This window comes from Hypanus sabinus, chromosome 16, assembly GCF_030144855.1.
Source record: "Hypanus sabinus isolate sHypSab1 chromosome 16, sHypSab1.hap1, whole genome shotgun sequence".
NCBI lineage: Eukaryota > Metazoa > Chordata > Chondrichthyes > Myliobatiformes > Dasyatidae > Hypanus > Hypanus sabinus.
Genome location: NC_082721.1, coordinates 78656744 through 78674356, shown reverse-complemented (window position 1 = coordinate 78674356; position 17613 = coordinate 78656744).

The window sequence follows — 17613 nt, the reverse complement described above, 5'->3', positions numbered from 1 at the left end:
GCCTTTTCAGCCCTTCGAGCCACATTGCCTAGCAACCCCAATATAACACCAGCCTAATCTCAGGACAATATGCAATGATCAATTACCTTGTCAATTGATTCCTCTTTAGACTGTGGGAGGAAACCAGAGCACCCAGAGGAAACCCATGCAGCCATGGGGAGAATGTACAACTCCTTATAGGCAGCTGGCTGCAGGGATTGAACCCAGGTCCTCTGCACTGTGAAGCGCTGTGTTAGATGCAGGGAAATAAAAAGGATGGAATGAGCTTGTTCTGCTGGGGCCATAATAGGCAATGGGCTGAATGGCTTCTTTTGGTGCTACAATAAATAAGTATCATTGTGGCCCTCTGTTGGTTGAGGTCGACCACGGATGTTGCATCCTAGCTCTCTAAGTTGTTGGTGCAGTGCCGTCTGTGATTGATGAGACCAATGAAAAAGTGGCCGTCTCTGTTGGTAAGGTCACATCTATAAGTGGTCTCATCTCTGCCGGAGATGCAGCCTGCACTCCTATCGGCCTTGTAGCTCTTCTGCCACTTCCTGGAACTTTTCCAATCCTGACTTAAGCTGTTGTTTCAGGGTGCTTCTCCACACGGTGCGGCCGCTGCAAGTTCCTCCCAGGACTCAATGTTGATGCACAGCTCCTTCGTGTCCGACTTGCAGATGTCCTTGTTGCGCAGTTGAGGGTGGCCCACGATTCTCTTGTCAGCTCACTATAAAGGGCATCTTTTGGACAGACATGGCCCAACCAGTGCAGCCTACACTGCCTGAGCAGAACTCAGAACTCAGAATCAGGTTTATTATCGCCGGCATGTGACGTGAAATTTGTTAACTTAGCAGCAGCAGTTCAATGCAGTGCATAATCTAGCAGAGAGAAAAAATAATATAATAATAATAATAATAATAATAATAATAATAATAATAATAATAAATAAGAAAATCAATTATGTATATTGAACAGATTTTTTAAAATGTGCAAAAACAGAAATATTGTATATTAAAAAACAGTGAGGTAGCATCCAAAGATTCAATGTCCATTTAGGAAGCGGGTGGCAGAGGGGAAGAAGCTGTTCCTGAATCACTGGGTGTGTACCTTCAGGCATCTGTATCTCCTTCCTGATGGAAACAGTGAGAAAAGTGGGTACTGGGTATCTCCTGGGTACTGGAGGTCCTTAATAATGGAGGCTGCCTTTCTGAGACACCGCTCCCTGAAGATGTCCTGGGTACTTTGTAGGCTAGTGTCCAAGATGGAGCTGACTAGATTTACAACCTTCTGCAGCCTCCTTCAGGTGAATACAGTAGGGAGGAAGGCACAAGAGACTTGGATAAGCGACTAATCCCAGACCTGTGATTTGTACGCTGCCTCACTGGGTGAATTTCTCACCTCTGAACCAAATGGTCATGGTTTAAAGTTCTACTCCAGAGATGTGAGGGAAAAACCCTGGCTGATACAGTGCTGTATAAGATGTGTTGCCTTACAGATGAGATGATAGGCAACAGGTACTCCAGGATTTCAAACCAAGGTCCTCTTTTCTCTTCCAAATGGACGAAGAAGATCCCATTGGATTTTCGTAAAAATGAAGCTGGGAATTTTCCATGGTGTCTTGATTAATAAGTACCCCCCATGAAAGATCACCACAATAGTTCACCAGTTTGCTCTCCGTGGGATCTGATGCCAGATTTGATGCCCTGTGTTTTCAGGAAAACACATCTTAAAAGTATACATTATTTGCAATAAGAATACAAAGAAAAACAAGTATTGAGGCGGTCAGGTGGTCTGTGCAGAGTATAAGACAGGATTTCAATAACCCTTGAATAGTAAGGTCAGCATCTGAGATGTTAATGCTCTTCTTTGTAGCTACTGTCTGGGCTGCTCTGGATCGTCAACACTTTTTTCTGTTAGATTTTCAGCATTTCCCGTTATTTTGCTTCAGTTAAACACATTGAAATTCTGCCATCTATGAATTTATCTCTAAATTCAAACGGATTTAGATTTCTCCAGAAATTACACCAAACGTCGAAGTAGAATTTTCATCGTAACAATGAAAACACTGACTTAATTGCTGCTGCTTAGCTTGATTTCAGTGGGGTGTTCTTTTATACTGATACCAGATCTGAAAAGGCGTCTAACTTTTCCAAGGAATGCCAGGGAGAAGGAAGCTTCGGATTCCAAAGGGACAAGGTGACTGTGACAGGTAGTTTCACCTTGTCCACAGCGGTAGGTTGGGAGCACGCTGCCCTTGCTTGAGGGAAAACAAATTTAAAAGCAACCTGCAGAAAAGCATCTCAGTGGCCAGGTGTCCTATCGACTGAACAGGCTCCTTCATGTAAATTAAATTTCTTTTGGGGAATATAATTTTGGGATGAGGTATACATGAAACATTGCAAATTCAATTATGAGGTTCAATTGAGGTGCGCGATTGAATTGAACTATGAAGCCTATTGGGAGACTTGATTGACACTTCCAGTGCATTGTGCATGGGACAGAAACTTCCGACTACATGATTCGGCGCACGTGGACACTGACGAGATCAGCCTGCGGGCATGCCCAGCTGCTGACTTCCCCGTGAAAGGGTACGCAGTCTTCACCAGAGCACACAGACCGAGAGCGGAAGGCACTGGTCCTCTGTGTGAAGCTACTTGCTGAAATGTTGGAGTTTGACATGAGGAAGAGTTCACTGTATTCAGCGGGGATAGCCTGGCTGTTGTGTTTTGTATTGCTGCGCAGTACAGGAATGTTAATAGTGACCCTCCAGCCATCAACAACCTTTACATCAAAAATCCTCACTCTCTGGGCCATAAACTCTTCTCAATGTTAGTGTCAGGCAGGAGGTACCAAACCATCGGTTCAGTGTGTTTTCCTACAAGCACGGGATCCACTCTTAATGCTACCTTACTCCATTTCCCGAAGATACGCACTCACCCCATCTTCTAGCCACATTGACAGTGATAAAGTTCCTCTTGTCCTTACCTACCTCCCCGTCAGCCCCCCCCCCGTATCCAATGCGTTATCCTCCACAACTTCTGCCATTACCAAAGGGATCCAATCACTAAACATACCTTTACCTCCCACCCACCTGATTCCTCCCCCCACTATCTGCAGGGCTCAATCCCTCTGTGATTCCCTTGCCCTTTCAACCTTCCCAACTAATCTCCATTGATCTCTCTCCTGGCACTTACCCCTGCAAGTGGCAAAGTGCTACACCTGCCCATTCACCTCCTCCCTCGCCTCCATTCAGAGCTCCAAACAGTCATTCTGAGTGAGGCAATACCTCGCCTGTGAATCTGTTGGGGTTGCCTACTGCGTCCGGTGCTCCCAACGCGGCCTCTTCTACATTGGTGAGACCTGTCGTAAATTGGGAGACCGCTTCATTGAACAGCTTCACACCATCCGCCACAAGCAAACATCTTCTTTCCAATTCCCTTTCCCATCCCAGCATGTCAGTCCACGGCCTCCTCTTGTGCCTAGATGAGGCCACCCTCAGGGTGGAGGAGCAACATCTGGGTAGCCACCAACCTGGTGTCATGAATATTGATTTCTTCTTCCAGTAAAATAGCATCCCCTCCCCCTTTTCCTCTATTCTTTTAGATCTATTACTTCCCTTGGGTCCCACTCTGACCTTTTACATCTATTATTTCCCCGTGGATCCCCTCCTCCTTGTCTGACTCTCTCAGAACCAGTGGATGATGTTCCAGATTAGACACCACAATGCAGCTTGATACACGGGCCTGTGTCCTGACCCATCCTGTCCTGCCTCTCCACTCCACATAGGCGCCAACCCCATCGACAACGCTGGCAGTAGTTCCAAACTGTAACTGTCACTCAGGCAGATTAATGAGATGAGTGGGAGGTCACGTTAAAGACATGTTGTCTTGTTGAGATGCCTTCCCAGTCTTGCCCATTCCCTCGTTCCCACTGACACAGCTGCAGCAAAAATGATAACAGTTAAGGTTTTATAAGGCCATAGTCAGGCTACACTTGGAGTATTGTGAACAGCTTTGGGCAGGTTGTTTTAGAAAGGATGTGCTGACATTGGAGAGTGTTCAGAGGAGTTTCACGAGAATGATTTCAGGAGTGAAGGGGTTAATGTACGAGGCACATTTGACAACTCTGGGCCTGTACTGGTTGGAGTTTAGAAGAATGAAGGGGGTACTTTCATTGAAATGTATCAATTATTAAAATGCCTGCATAGAGCGGAGATGGAGAGGATGCTTCCTACAATGGGAGAGTCTAGGACCAGAGGGCAAAGCCTCAGAATGAAAGGATGTCCTTTGAGAACAGAGATGAAGAGGGATTTCTTTAACTAGAGGGTGGGGAATCTGTGGAATTCATTGCCACCGACAGCTGTGGATAGCAAAGAATAGCCAGCGTCTCTACTTTCTGCGAAGGTTGAGAGAAGTCCATCTCCCACCCCCCCCCCCCCCCCATCCTCATCACATTCTACAGAGGAGATGTCGAGAGCATCCTGAGCAGCTACATCACTACCTGGTTCGGAAATTGCACTGTCTCAGATCGTAAGACCCTGCAGCGGATAGTGAGGTCAGCTGAGAAGATCATCAGGGCCCCTCTTCCCACCATTACAGACATTTATACTACACACTGCATCTGCAAAGCAAACAGCATTATGAAGGACCCCACGCACCCTTCATACAATCTCTCCTCCCTCCTACCGTCTGGGAAAAGGCACCGAAGCATTCAGGCTCTCACGACCAGACTATGTAACAGTTTCTTCCCCCGAGCTATCAGACTCCTCAATACCCAGAGCCTGGACTGACACCCTACTGCTCTAATCTCCTGTTTATTATTTATTGTAATGTCTGCACTGTTTTTGTGCACTTTATGCAGTCCTGGGTAGGTCTGTAGTCTAGAGTAGTTGTTTTTTTCTCTGTGTTTTTTTTTATTACGTAGTTCAGTCTAGTTTTTGTACTGTGTCACGTAACACCATGGTCCTGAAAAATGTTGTCTCATTTTTACTATGTACTGTACATAGCAGTTATGGTCGAAATGACAATAGAAGTGACTTGACGACTTGACCTTATAGTTCCAAGGCCACAAGCAGTATAGTAAGTCAGAATAGCAGCTCCTCACCATCTTCTGTCGCAAGTTTGGGGAATAATTGCCAACTACTCCTCCCCACACGAGTCAAATTATAAATAAAGCCACCAACCCCCTTATGACACAGTTCCCATTCTCCAATCTCACTATGACTGATCGATGAATTGTTGAAGTTAGAACAAAGTAATTCAATATATTTTGTCTTAGGACACCTTTTACCTCTTCTCACCTTCCTATCATGTTACCCTGGGTCACTTCCAACTTCCCTTTCTCCTGTAGTCCTGTAGTCCATTTTCCTCTCCCATCATATTCCATCTTCTCCAGTTCTTGATCTTTCCCACCCACCTGTCAGCTAGTCTCCTTTTCCTCCCCTCTGCCTTTTTATTCTGTCATCCTTCCCCCTTCCTTCTCAGTTCTGAAGAAGGGTTTCGGCCCGAAAGTTCAACTGTTTATTCATTTCCATAGATGTTGCCTGATCTCCAAGTTCCTTCAACTGTGTGTGTGTGTGTGTGTGTGTGTGTGTGTGTGTGTGTGCGTTCCACAGGACATTTGGTCCATTGAATCTGTGCTAACATTCAGAACAATCCCATCTTCTCCAACACCCCATTTATTTTCCTGAAATCTATTCTTTCTTATATTCCCATTGATACTCCCCCTAAATCTCTTGCCACCCACACCACTGGTGATCTGCAACTAATCTACAGTTACTTGAGCTTGGGATGTGGAGGATAATCTGGAGGACCCTCAGGAATGTACAGGGAGCACCTGTACACCACACTAACTGCCGCACCTCTGTGTCACCCAAATGGTTGCTTATTGGAATATATCCAATAAGCAGGGATACAGCCATATGGTCGCTGTCCAATAACCAGAAATCAAAGCGAGACAAAGAAAAATGCAGATACTGGAAAACTGAAATAAGACCATAAATGCTGGAAAGCATAAGTGATGCATGCTTTTCAATTCTTAAGAGAAGTTTGGATAGGTACATGGATGGTAGGGCTATGGAGAGCTATGGTCCATTTGGTTGATGGGAGTCGGCAGTTTAACTGGTTTCTGCACAGACTAGATGGGCTGAAGAGCCTCTTTCTATGACTATGACTCAGAAGATCAGGCAACAGTTTGTGGAGAGAGAAGCAGAGTTAGAATCTCAATTTTCATGTTTCTACAAGTACTGCATAACCTTCAGAGTTTTTCTAATATTTCCTTTATTTTTCAGATCTCTAGCAGCTTCAGATTCCTGTGCTTCATCGTTCCAGCAGCTCCTTTTCCCCCTCACCAGTTCTCAATCACCTCCCCTCTAGTTTCACTCCACCAGGCGGATCAACTGGGATAAACATCATCACCCCACACAGCCAGCACCACCACCCCTTACGTCAGTCAGACGCACCACAGGTATTTCCTTTGCTCCCTGCACCCCTCCTTCTTCTCTGAAGTCTAACTTGTTGACCTGGAAGGTTAGCTTTGTTTCTCATTCTACACATCACATGCTGCCCTGCCTGAAGTCCCTGATTTAATGGCTGACTGATCACCCTTGTGTACAGGCGTCCCCTGCTTTACGCATGTTCATTTTACGCCATTCCGCTTTCACAGAAGACCTACATTAGTAACCTGCTTTTTCGCATTACAAAGAGGATTTTCACTTTTACGAAAATGTTTCCCATATAAATTACCGGTAATGGTTCTTCGCTTTACGCCATTTCGGCTTAAGAAAGGTTTCATAGGAATGCTCTACCTTTGTAAAGGGTGGGGGGGGGGGGGAACACCTGTATCCACTTGGTCACCTCTCTCACACCCTCCACCAACCTAGCCTGGGTTCCTAATTGATTTACTTATCACTCTTCCCTCCCCACGCGTCCTGTCTCTGTGGAATGAGAGCATGTCTGACTATGTGCATGTGTGTGTGTGTATTTGTGAGTGTGTGTCTGTATGTGTGTAGTGCATGCTGTGTATCTGTGTATATGTATGTGTTTGCATGTTTTTGTGTGTGTATTTGTGTGTGTGAGTGCGTGCATTTGTGTGGATGTGTGTGTGGTGTGTGTATGTGCGTGCCTGTGTGAGTGTGAGATGAGAGGAAACATGCATGCACTAGTCTGTGTGCACTAGTCTGACGAGCAGAGAGAGAAGTGATTTTGCCCTCCAAAGACGAAGAGTCTGCTGACCGTCACCATCTTAGCCTCACCCAAGAGGACCAGCACTGTCTGAGGCAGCAAGTTATCAGTGCCATCTGAGCAAGGATAGGGAGAGTGTGCAGAAAGGCCTGAAGGGAAGTAGGCAATCTGTCATAGTGTTTTACCAGCACTCTCTGTTGTGTTTCCTACATTATTGGAACAAATTGCTATAGTGAATGGCATGTGGGCACGAAAAGTCCGAAAGGTGTGAATAATTCACAGATGCAAATTTTGTTTTATTGCGGCAGACTGAATAATTCATAAAAACCCTCACATCATCAAGGTCTCCATGTTGACAAGGCTGATAACAGCGATGTCAGAAATTATAAAAATGGGACAATCCACATGTCTGTCCTGTAACAGAAGACCGAGATAAACCTGGCTGTTAAAAAAAAACAATTATAAACTCTGACTAAGGAAACAGCAGCAAGGAAAGACATATGGTTTTTTTTATCTGAAATGGAGTTAAACATCCTTTCAGTTCCCCGGGATTATCAGAGCTTCCTAACACTGCCAGCTCCCCATTCTGTGGCAGAGCCTGTCACCTGAACACACATTGTGAATCAGGCCCAGAACTCACCGGCACACAGATAAAGTAATGGAAGGAGGTCCTGCTTCCTTTAAATCAAGCAGCAATTAAAACAACCAAGGGCACTGACACCTGTGCAGACTTTACAAAGCGTAGGAAAGTGCTCGAGCTTGTTCCTCAACACCTGCTCCCACATTCGGCAAGATTTTTAATTCCTTTTAAAGTTTAGTGGTACAGCTGGGTAACAGACTCTGATGGGCCAGTGGCCCCGTTTCCCTTGTGATCAATTACCCTACTTACCCATACGTCTTCGGAAAACAGGAGGAAACCAGAACATCTGAAGAAACCCCACACAGTCAAGGGGAGAAGGTACAAACAACGGCAGTAATTGAACCCGGGTCAATGCATTATGGTAGCCACTCCATCACTGTGCCGCCCCTGAATGGTCCTTTCCTTCACCACCTCCCCTCACTAACTCCACGCCCTCACTTTGCTCAATGTTTAGAGACCTCTCAGTCTGTGTCCTGAAGATACCCAGAGATGGAAGTTCCACAGATTTCTACTGGCAGGATGGAAGAGAGGGAAGGGGGTGGTTTTGCTGACATTTTTTTGCTCGTTCTGTTCTATTTTGGTTCTGGGCAGGAAAATCCAAACGCTCGCTAACCTGCGATGAGGAAGTTCCCTTTCACTGCATTCCTTTTGAGACTGTGGTGCTACTCAAATTAAAGATCTGAAAATGGCACATGTTATCCACGAGTGAGGTCCATGAGCAACTTGGGAGAAGCCTTTCTTTTTCCTGGTACAGAATGTGTCCTGAGCCATTCCTCTAATAACAGGGGTTCCACCATGCCTGGCGTCAAATGGTCACATGATCAAAGCCTTTGCTTCTGGAGACTCAGAGTCAAAAAGTATAAAAGCTGGCTTCAGACCACGCAGTCTACAATGAGCACAAATCACCCATTTACCCCGTTCCATATACCAAAACTCGATGGTCAATCAGAAGACTGGGAGTTGAAGCTGGACAGCCAAAGCCTGGAGAGTGGAGACCCAGAGGCCTGCACTGGATTTCACTTGGAGGATGCACCCATGTGCGCAGTTAGGTCTCTGGTAGGGTGGGAGGAGGTGAGGTGCTTGTGTCACAAGCGTGGATTCGGCAGCTGCACTCATGAATATGCACGTGTCAGCTAATTATTCCATTGTGGGAGTATTTAACTCCATTCATTCTGTCGTAGTGTTTGCCAAGACTTGGACATCGACCACAGCAACAACTCACTGCCTGTTTGCATTGGGCCTTGCCTGGGAAATTGGTCTGTCGAGTCAACTGACTGAAGACTAGCGGTATTCATTTTATTCTTAGTTGTTCTCTTCAGCCGCAGTGTAGAGTTCATTTTCCATTTGAGAGTTTTAGTTAACGGCCCTGTTTGGCCTAGTGTTTATTGTTTTCTGTTCCTTTTAACATTGTTCATGTTAAAGTCGGTGAAATATTGACCCGCGTCAGTGTCTCTCACTCCGCACTCCATATCTGAACATGATGACAGCTTGTTTTGCGGTTTTCGTGTTCTGCATTGTGGGCAAGCTACATTGGCACTGGATGCTTAGGTGCGTCAGTCATTAATGCCATTGACACATTTCACTGCAAGCTTCTATGTATGTGTGATAAATAAACAAATCTGAATCTGAATGGTAATCATTCCTACATGAAACCTATTTTATTGTCTTCACACTCCCATCAACACTTCCCCAATTTGGACACTCTCCTGAACACCAGGGACAACTTACAGTGGCCAGGCAACCCACCACCGAGGAGATGGTCATTGACTTCAGGGTGTAGGGTGGTGCACGTGCTCCTCTTAAATGTCAACAGTGTTGAGGAGGAGACTGGTGAGTTGTAAATTCCTAGGTGTAAACGTTATCGATGGCTTGACCTGGTTCAACCACGTAGACCAAGTGGACAAGAAAGTGCACTGGCCTTCCTCAGAGGGCCTAAAGAAGTTCAGTACATCTTTGTTGACATAATACCGACTTTTGTCAATTCACCTTTGAAATCAGCTGATGACGCATCATGGTTGGTATGCAAACTGCTCTGCCTGAGTCCACAAGAAACTGCAGAGAGATGTGGGCACAACTAAACCAGCTTCCCTCCATGGACTCTGGCTACACTTCTTCCTGCCTCAGTAAAGCAGACACCCTAATCAAAGACTGCTCCCATCCTTGATATTCTCTCTTCTCTCACACGTTTGAAGAAGATGGCACCAGCGAACAACACAGCCATGTGCAACATCTTTCAGACGATTCACAAAACTCTTTTCTTTTTCTGTCCACGTAGTTCTGCTACTATTGTAGCCTGTGCATTTTGGTGGGGTGTTTTAGGGCTGAATGAGCAATCTGGCGTTTTGCTATCTCCGAGGGTTTTCCGTGCGGCTTTGAGCGAAGTGTGCGGCCTTGAGGCCAAGGAACCTGGAGATGGGCCACAAGTCCATGTTCGACACAATTACTTGCCGATCTCGCTGATTAAAGCTTAAGGAAGTTTGAAATCAATGAGGCAAGTATGGAGGTTGAAAAATTATTCAGCACCATCTACTGACCTCTCAATCATTGCTGCGGAAGGAAAGTATCTGTGTGTGAGGCAGTCTCTCTCTCCCACGCGCTAATTACCTCCAAAGAAAGGTCACTGCATTCAAATGGTCTCTCTCTCTCCCACAATACTGTTGGAGGATGATGCCAAAGACCTGGGTCTTGGGCAAGCTTTAATCGACATGGTTCACGTTACGATGTGTTTCTGGTTTCTGGTCATTCCTGTTTTGTTGCTACTTTGGACAATCTTGAATCAGGATGGCCTATACATAACAATCACTGAACTGAGTTTGCCTTGACTCTTTCAATTTTGTATTTTATATTCTGTGTTTTCCACTTTTTTTTGTTGATGTTTGTGTAATTTGAAAGCAGGTACAGGAGCCTGAAGGCACACACTCAGCAATTCAGGAACAGCTTCTTCCCCTCTGCTATCCGATTCCTGAATGGACATTGAACCCATGAACACTACCTCACTATCTTTTTATTTCTGTTTTTACACTATTTACTTAATTTAACTATTTAATATACATGCGTATAATTACTGTAATTCAGTTTTTTTCTACTTTTTTATATATTGCATTGTACTATTGATGCAAAGTTGGCAAATTTCCCAACACATGTCGGTGAAATTAAACCTGATTCTCATTCTGATTTGTTTTTTATTTGCGCATGGGGGTGGCGGGGAGGGGTTTTGATATTTTTCTTTGAATGTGTTCCATGGTTTTCTTTATTTAGTGGCTGACTGCAGTGAAGACAAATCTGAAGGTTGTATATCACATACATAAGAACATAAGAAATAGGGGCAGGAGTAGACCATCCAGCCCATCGAGCCTGCCCCGCCATTCAATAACATCATGGCTGATCTGTCTGTAAACTCAGCTCCATCTACCTGCCTTTTCCCCATAACCCTTAATTCCCCTACTATGTAAAAATCTATCTAACTGTGTCTTAAATATATTTAGCGAAGAAGCCTCAGCTGCTTCCCTGGGCAGAGAATTCCACAGATTCACTGGTCTCTGGCAAAAAACGGTTTCTCCTCACCTCCATCCTAAATCTTCTCCCCGGAATCTTGAGGCAACGTCCTCTGATTCAAGTCTCACCTACCAATGGAAACAACTTACAACTTTCCTACTTCTATCTCATCCACCCCTTTCAAATTTTTGTATGTTTCTATAAGACCTCCCCCTCATTCTTCTGAATTCCAGTGAGTACAGTCCCAGGGGACTCAATCTCTCCTCGTAGGTTAACCCCTTCATCCCTGGAATCAAGCTGGTGAACCTCCTCTGCACCACCTCCAAAGCCAGTATATCCTTCCTCAAGTATGGAGACCAGAACTGCACACAGTACTCCAGGTGCTGCCTCACCAGTACACTACATACTTTGATAATAAATGTACTTTGAGTCTTGAAATCAGTTAGACAGAAGATACAAAAGCTTGAAGGCACATTGCACCAGGCTGAAGGACACTTTCAGTCCTATTGTTATAAGACTATTGACTGTTGCTGTTGTCAGACTTTCATGTGAAAGGATGGACTCTTGCCCTTTCCATGGCCTTACACCTTGTTCTCCACCTGCACTGCACTTTCTCTGTAACCATAACACTACATTCTGCACTTTGATTCGGGTTGTATGCTGGATATTAAATTGGGATATTGATGATGTTTTTCTCTTGCACTGATCGGATGTAGTTATATATGGGACAATCTGTATAGATGGCCAGTAAAATGAAATTTTTCACTGCCCCTCAGTACACGTAAACCATTTACAGACCCACATGGTCACAGAGAGAAACAGTAAACTTCATATGAACACTCAGCCAGGACTGAGCCTGGGGTTTCTGGTGCCGTGAAACAGTAACTCCGCTCGCTGCACCACCATTCCATGATGGGAATGGTGAAGTAACCCATCTGTCGGTTGTTTGTACCAAACAGGCAGCCGTTGCAACGCTCAATTCCACAGACTTCAGCAACAACACGAGGAGGGGATTCGCCAGCCAATCACAGCAGTCACAATCACAGATGAATTTCTACCTCCCTCTCCATTCCGCCCAGCTCCCTCTCACAGCAGAGTCAATCTCCACTCACGTCCGTTGTGAAATTCCTTCAATCAAATGCGACAGGGCTGAGGTAGACAACTTGGTGGGCATGGATGAATTAGGTGGAAGAGCCTGGTTCCTTGCTCAGTATCTCTATAAATGAGAGGAAATCTGAAAAGCAATTTATTCCTGCAAAAGGTGCCAAAAGAAATGGCTGAGGCAGGTACAAAAGCAACAGTTAAAAGCTATTTGGAGAGGACTGGCAAAGTTTAGAAGATATGGGTCAAATACAGTCAATAGGGTTAGCCTAAATAGTCATCTTGGTTAGCATGGGGCAGTTGGGCTGAAGGGCCTGTATGACTCTGATTATATGACTATATGATGCTAAACATTTGATAGAAGTGTTAAAGCCATTGCTGATGACTCTTACCTCTTAATTCATTGTGGAGAGACTGGATGTCAAAGACAATACTGAAGACCAGAGTTTTCCAGCCCTTATCCAGTGTCCCTAAAACTACAGATGGTCTTACTGTTCATATCATTGGTGAGTTTATTCCTGCGCATAAATTATCTGAAGCACATCCTCTATTATAACAGCGATCAGCCTTCAAAATCACTTCATCAGCTGCAAAAAAAGTTTGGGGATCTCCGGAGGAGTCTCTATGTCCCTTCCTTAGCTGGCTGCGGGTTGAGATAAGGGAAAGGTGAAAGATTGGCAATAATGGTTGAGCATTGACCTTTGCACACTTGGCTGCTTCAGCAAATGAAGAAATGACTTTCCACCAAGGATTGCTGTAAAAGGCATTTCTCACCTGACAGTCTGTCGGAGGATGAGGCCGGACGCACTCAGCCTGAAACCCCACCAGAGCCCGCTTCCACCCCGGGGACTTAGACCGATGTTTGGAAGTGTTAAATGAAAAGCAAGGTAAAGCAAACCCCATAATAAGAGCAGTTTAATGAGCATATTCTGTTCTGCTCTGGGACCCATGAAAAGCTTGTATTACAAGGGTATCTTATCCTTGAGGATTCGCTGTAAGAATAATTCAAGTTCAAAGTATCTTGTAGCTTACCAAAGCTCAAAGCTTTCTCCAGTTCACAGCTTCTAATGGCTGGTCTGAACCGGGAAGTGTTAGCACTGTGCCTCTTCCCGGCTCTGACCATGGCTGGATGGAGCAACTCCATTCAGGAACAGTGCATGGACAGCAGTGCAGTGCCAGTCAGCTGACAGCAGTTCCCATCTTTCATTCATCTGGCTAAACGTGCTCTCACATTCAGCAACTTTTCCTTCAATTGCACCTTGTATCAGTAGGTCAAAGACGTATTTATTTATTGGTATACAGTGTGGAATAGACCCTTCCAGGCCTTTGAGTCACCCACTGCCAGGCAATCCCCCAATTTAATCCTAGCCTACAATTTACAATGACCAATTAATCTACCAACTGGTACATCTTTTGACTGTGGGAGAACTGAGAGGAAACACATGCAGTCACGGGGAGGACATACGAACACCTTACAGACGGAGGCAGGAATTGAACCCAGGTCGCCTGTACTGTTAAGTGCTGTGCTAACCTCTATGCTACCAGGTCGTCCTACATGTAGCGATGTGAATGTGCCCGGTCGCAAGCTAAATTCAAGTTTAACGTCTTAATTGACTGGAAAACTCCGGAAAAGGCTGGAAAACTCAGAAGACTTTGGCATGGCTTTTGACATCCAGCTTGTTGGCAATGGGTTTGACACTTTAATTAAGAGATTAGACTTAGATTTAGCGACTTCCAATGTCTGGTCTGAGCCTGGGAGTATTTGCACTGTGGGGCTTCTGGGCTCTGATCATGGTTGGATGGAATGACTTCGTTCAGGTCCCAACCTGCTAAGTATTTCCAGAATTTTCTGTTATTTTTATTTCTTTATAATGCAAGTCTATCCTGTCTTCGTCCCACATTTGGACAAAACTACAAACGCCTCTCAAAAATTCCCGGTGAGGATAATTCCTTTCTTGATCCAGTCTCTTGTCACAATCCAACCTCAGACCTACCTTCTCTCATCTTCCTTTGCGCTGTTCCCTCTTCCTTCTGAAATAACTCCCTCCTTAAGGGTTGCAAACTTTTCGCAATTGGGAAGCACAATGATGCAGCTGGTAGAGCCTCTGCTTCACAGTTCCAGAGTTCTGGATTCGATCTTGACCCCAATCATCAATCCCTCCGTAAACCAAAGCTTATTTCCATTCATTTCCTTACCCTGACCTCCTACACCCACAAGCACTAAACCACCGAGTCATAAAGGTCTAGAATACTACAGCCCTTCAGCCCATCTAGTTCATGTCAAACTTATTCTGCCTAGACTCACCAGACTGCACCCTCCATACCTCTGACATTTATGTACTTATCCAAACCCCTCTTAAATGTTGGCATCAAACCTACACCCGCCACTTCCTTGGGCACCACCCTCTGAGCGAAGAAACTCTTCCTCATATTCCCAATAAATATTTCACCTTTCACCCTTAACCTATGACCTTCAGTTCCAGCTTCACCAAACTTCAGTGGAAATAAAGCCTGCTTGCAGTAATCCTATCTATACCCCTCATAATTTTGTATACCTCTATCAAATCTCCCCTCATCCTTCTACACTCCAGGGAATGAAGTCCCAACGTGTCCATCCTTTGCCTTTGTCTAAGGTCTCAAGAGCTGGCAACATTCTTGAAAGTGCGTTAGAGTGACACGATTACAGCTTGGGGCATCAGAGGTCGGAGTTCAATTCCGGCATCCTCTGTAAGAAGTCTGTGCACACTCCCTGTGGAGTGTGTGGGCTTTCCTCAGGTGCTCCGGTTTCCCCCCACAGTCATACGTACCAGGCAGGTTAATTGGCCATTGTGAATTGTCCCGTGATTAGGTTAGGGTTAATTGTTGGAGGCTGATTGGGTGGCACCCCAAATGGCCAGAAGGACCTACTCCGTACTGTACCAGTAAATAAATGAATAAATACCTCAATGCACTGATATGATGAAATAATCCACATGGATGGCTTGCAAAACAAAGTTTTTCACTATACTTCAGAAAATGTGACAATAATAAGCCAAGTTAGCAGTTTTACTAACTCCTACCTCATCACCTCCCAAAGCCAATGAAGTGTTCCAGGAACTTTGCTTGGTGCAGGGGCCACTAAAGGGATCCCACAAATCAGAACGGTTATACGAGCAAGACACTGGGTTTGGCTTGGGTGTTACTCTAGTTGATGGCTAGCTCCCTTGACCATTTGGAATTGTGGCCGGTGAAGTGGTGTGGAAGGTGTCATGGTGATACATTTTGTTCTTTAGTTTATTTAGAGATTCTGCATGTCCATTCAGGCCACCCCTGATTTAACACTACCTAATCATGGGCCAATTTACAATGACCAATTAACCTACTAACCAGTACGTCTTTGGACTGTGGGAGGAAACCGGAGCACCGAGAGGAAACAAGAGTGAATCCGAAGATGCTGGAAATGAATAAAAGCACAAAATGCTGGCAGAACTCAGCAGGCCAGACAGCACCTATGGGAGGAGGTAGTGACAACGTTTTGGCCCGAAACTCTTTATCAGGAGGAAACCCTTCACCTTTATCCCTTCATCTCAGCCATGATCTCAGAATGGCGGTGCAGGCTGGAAGGGCCAAATGGTCTACTTCTGCACATATTGTCTATTGTCTATTATCTAGAGGAAACCCACACATTGCATACAGAGGACGCACAGACTTCTAACAGATGACATTGGAATTACTGCTGCCTCACAGCGGCAGAAATCCAGATTCGCTCTGGAACTGTGGTGCGGTCTGCATGGAATTTACATGTGCTTATTGTGATGTGTGGGTTTTCCCCAGATCCTCCGCGGTCCTCTCAATGACTTGCAGGTTCGTGAGTTAATAATTCTGTGCAGCATAGGTGAGCAAGTAGGAGATTCTGATGGGTATATAGCACAAAATAGGATGCAGGCGGGTAACTGGGATTGGTTGCTATGTTCTGATGGGCTGAATGACCTTCTCTGTCATAGATACAGCTTCTAATACATCTCCAACATGAATATCTCCGCATTCTTTCAGTGCTGCACTTTAGCTTTAATTGACTTATAGACCATCGTCTCGGTGTCACAACTAAGTCAGCTCCACGGAAGCTGGGTGCTCTCGCAGGTGGGCAGCTGAAAGAAGACATCAATCATGCACGTGAGAATGCAAACATTCCAGCCAATTAGGATTTCTTTGTAATTATATTTAACTCCTCCTCCCCTTGGTGGGTGGGTCCCTCGTCTATTCTCTATGGCACCCCTTGGCATCTTGCTGAGTGTGGGGCAGTGTCCAGTACCTCACTGAATGGAAGGGGTATGGCCCAGAGGAACGTTCCTCTGTTGTAACTCGACACACCCTGAACGTCCCTCATCTGGGACAAGTGGGCGCAGTCTTCTTGCACCGCAGAAACTGCACCAAGAGAGGGGCACCCCATCACAAGCGCGGTCACTGCCACAGAGTCTGGGCACTCCAGCGGCAGGCAGTTGGAAGAAGACAACAATCACGCAGGTGAGATCCCACACGTTCCAGCCAATTAGGGTGTTTTTTATAATTGTATTTAACTCCCTTCCTTTTGTTTCAGTCTTGATGGAAGCACAGTGATGACAACGCTTCCTGCTTACCTTAGTCCACGTTCCAGGAAAAAAGATCAGTGGTTTAGATAGATGCTGTTGAAGGAGCAGTATTAACTTAGTTCTAGGTTTCTGCTTTTAAGTTACAATGATGACACTGTTTCTTTCTGTCTGTGGCCCTGTTTGTCTAGCATTTGTTACTTCTCTTTGTTCTGCATGTTCAGCAGAAGGAACAGACCGTTCAGCTCACAATGTTCTGCCAAACCAGCCAAATAGTGAATCAAGACCACTCAAACACTAATTCTTCCTACCTACACTATGTCCATCTTTCTCACATCCATCTGCCTATCCAAACCTCTCTAATGCATTTGCCCCTACCACTGTACCAGGCAGCACATTCCAGACATCCACCACTCTCTGAGTCATGAACTTACCCCTCACATCCCCCTTGAATCTACCCCCTCTCACCATCAGTGGATGCCCTCTGGTATTAGACATTTCTACCCTGGGAAAAAGATACTCCCTGTCTACTACTCCATCTATGCTTCTGGTAGCCTTAGAAACCTCTGTCAGATCTCCCTTCATCCTCCGCTGCTTCAGAGAAAACAACCCCCAATTTGTCCAGCATCACATGTTAGCACGTGCCCTC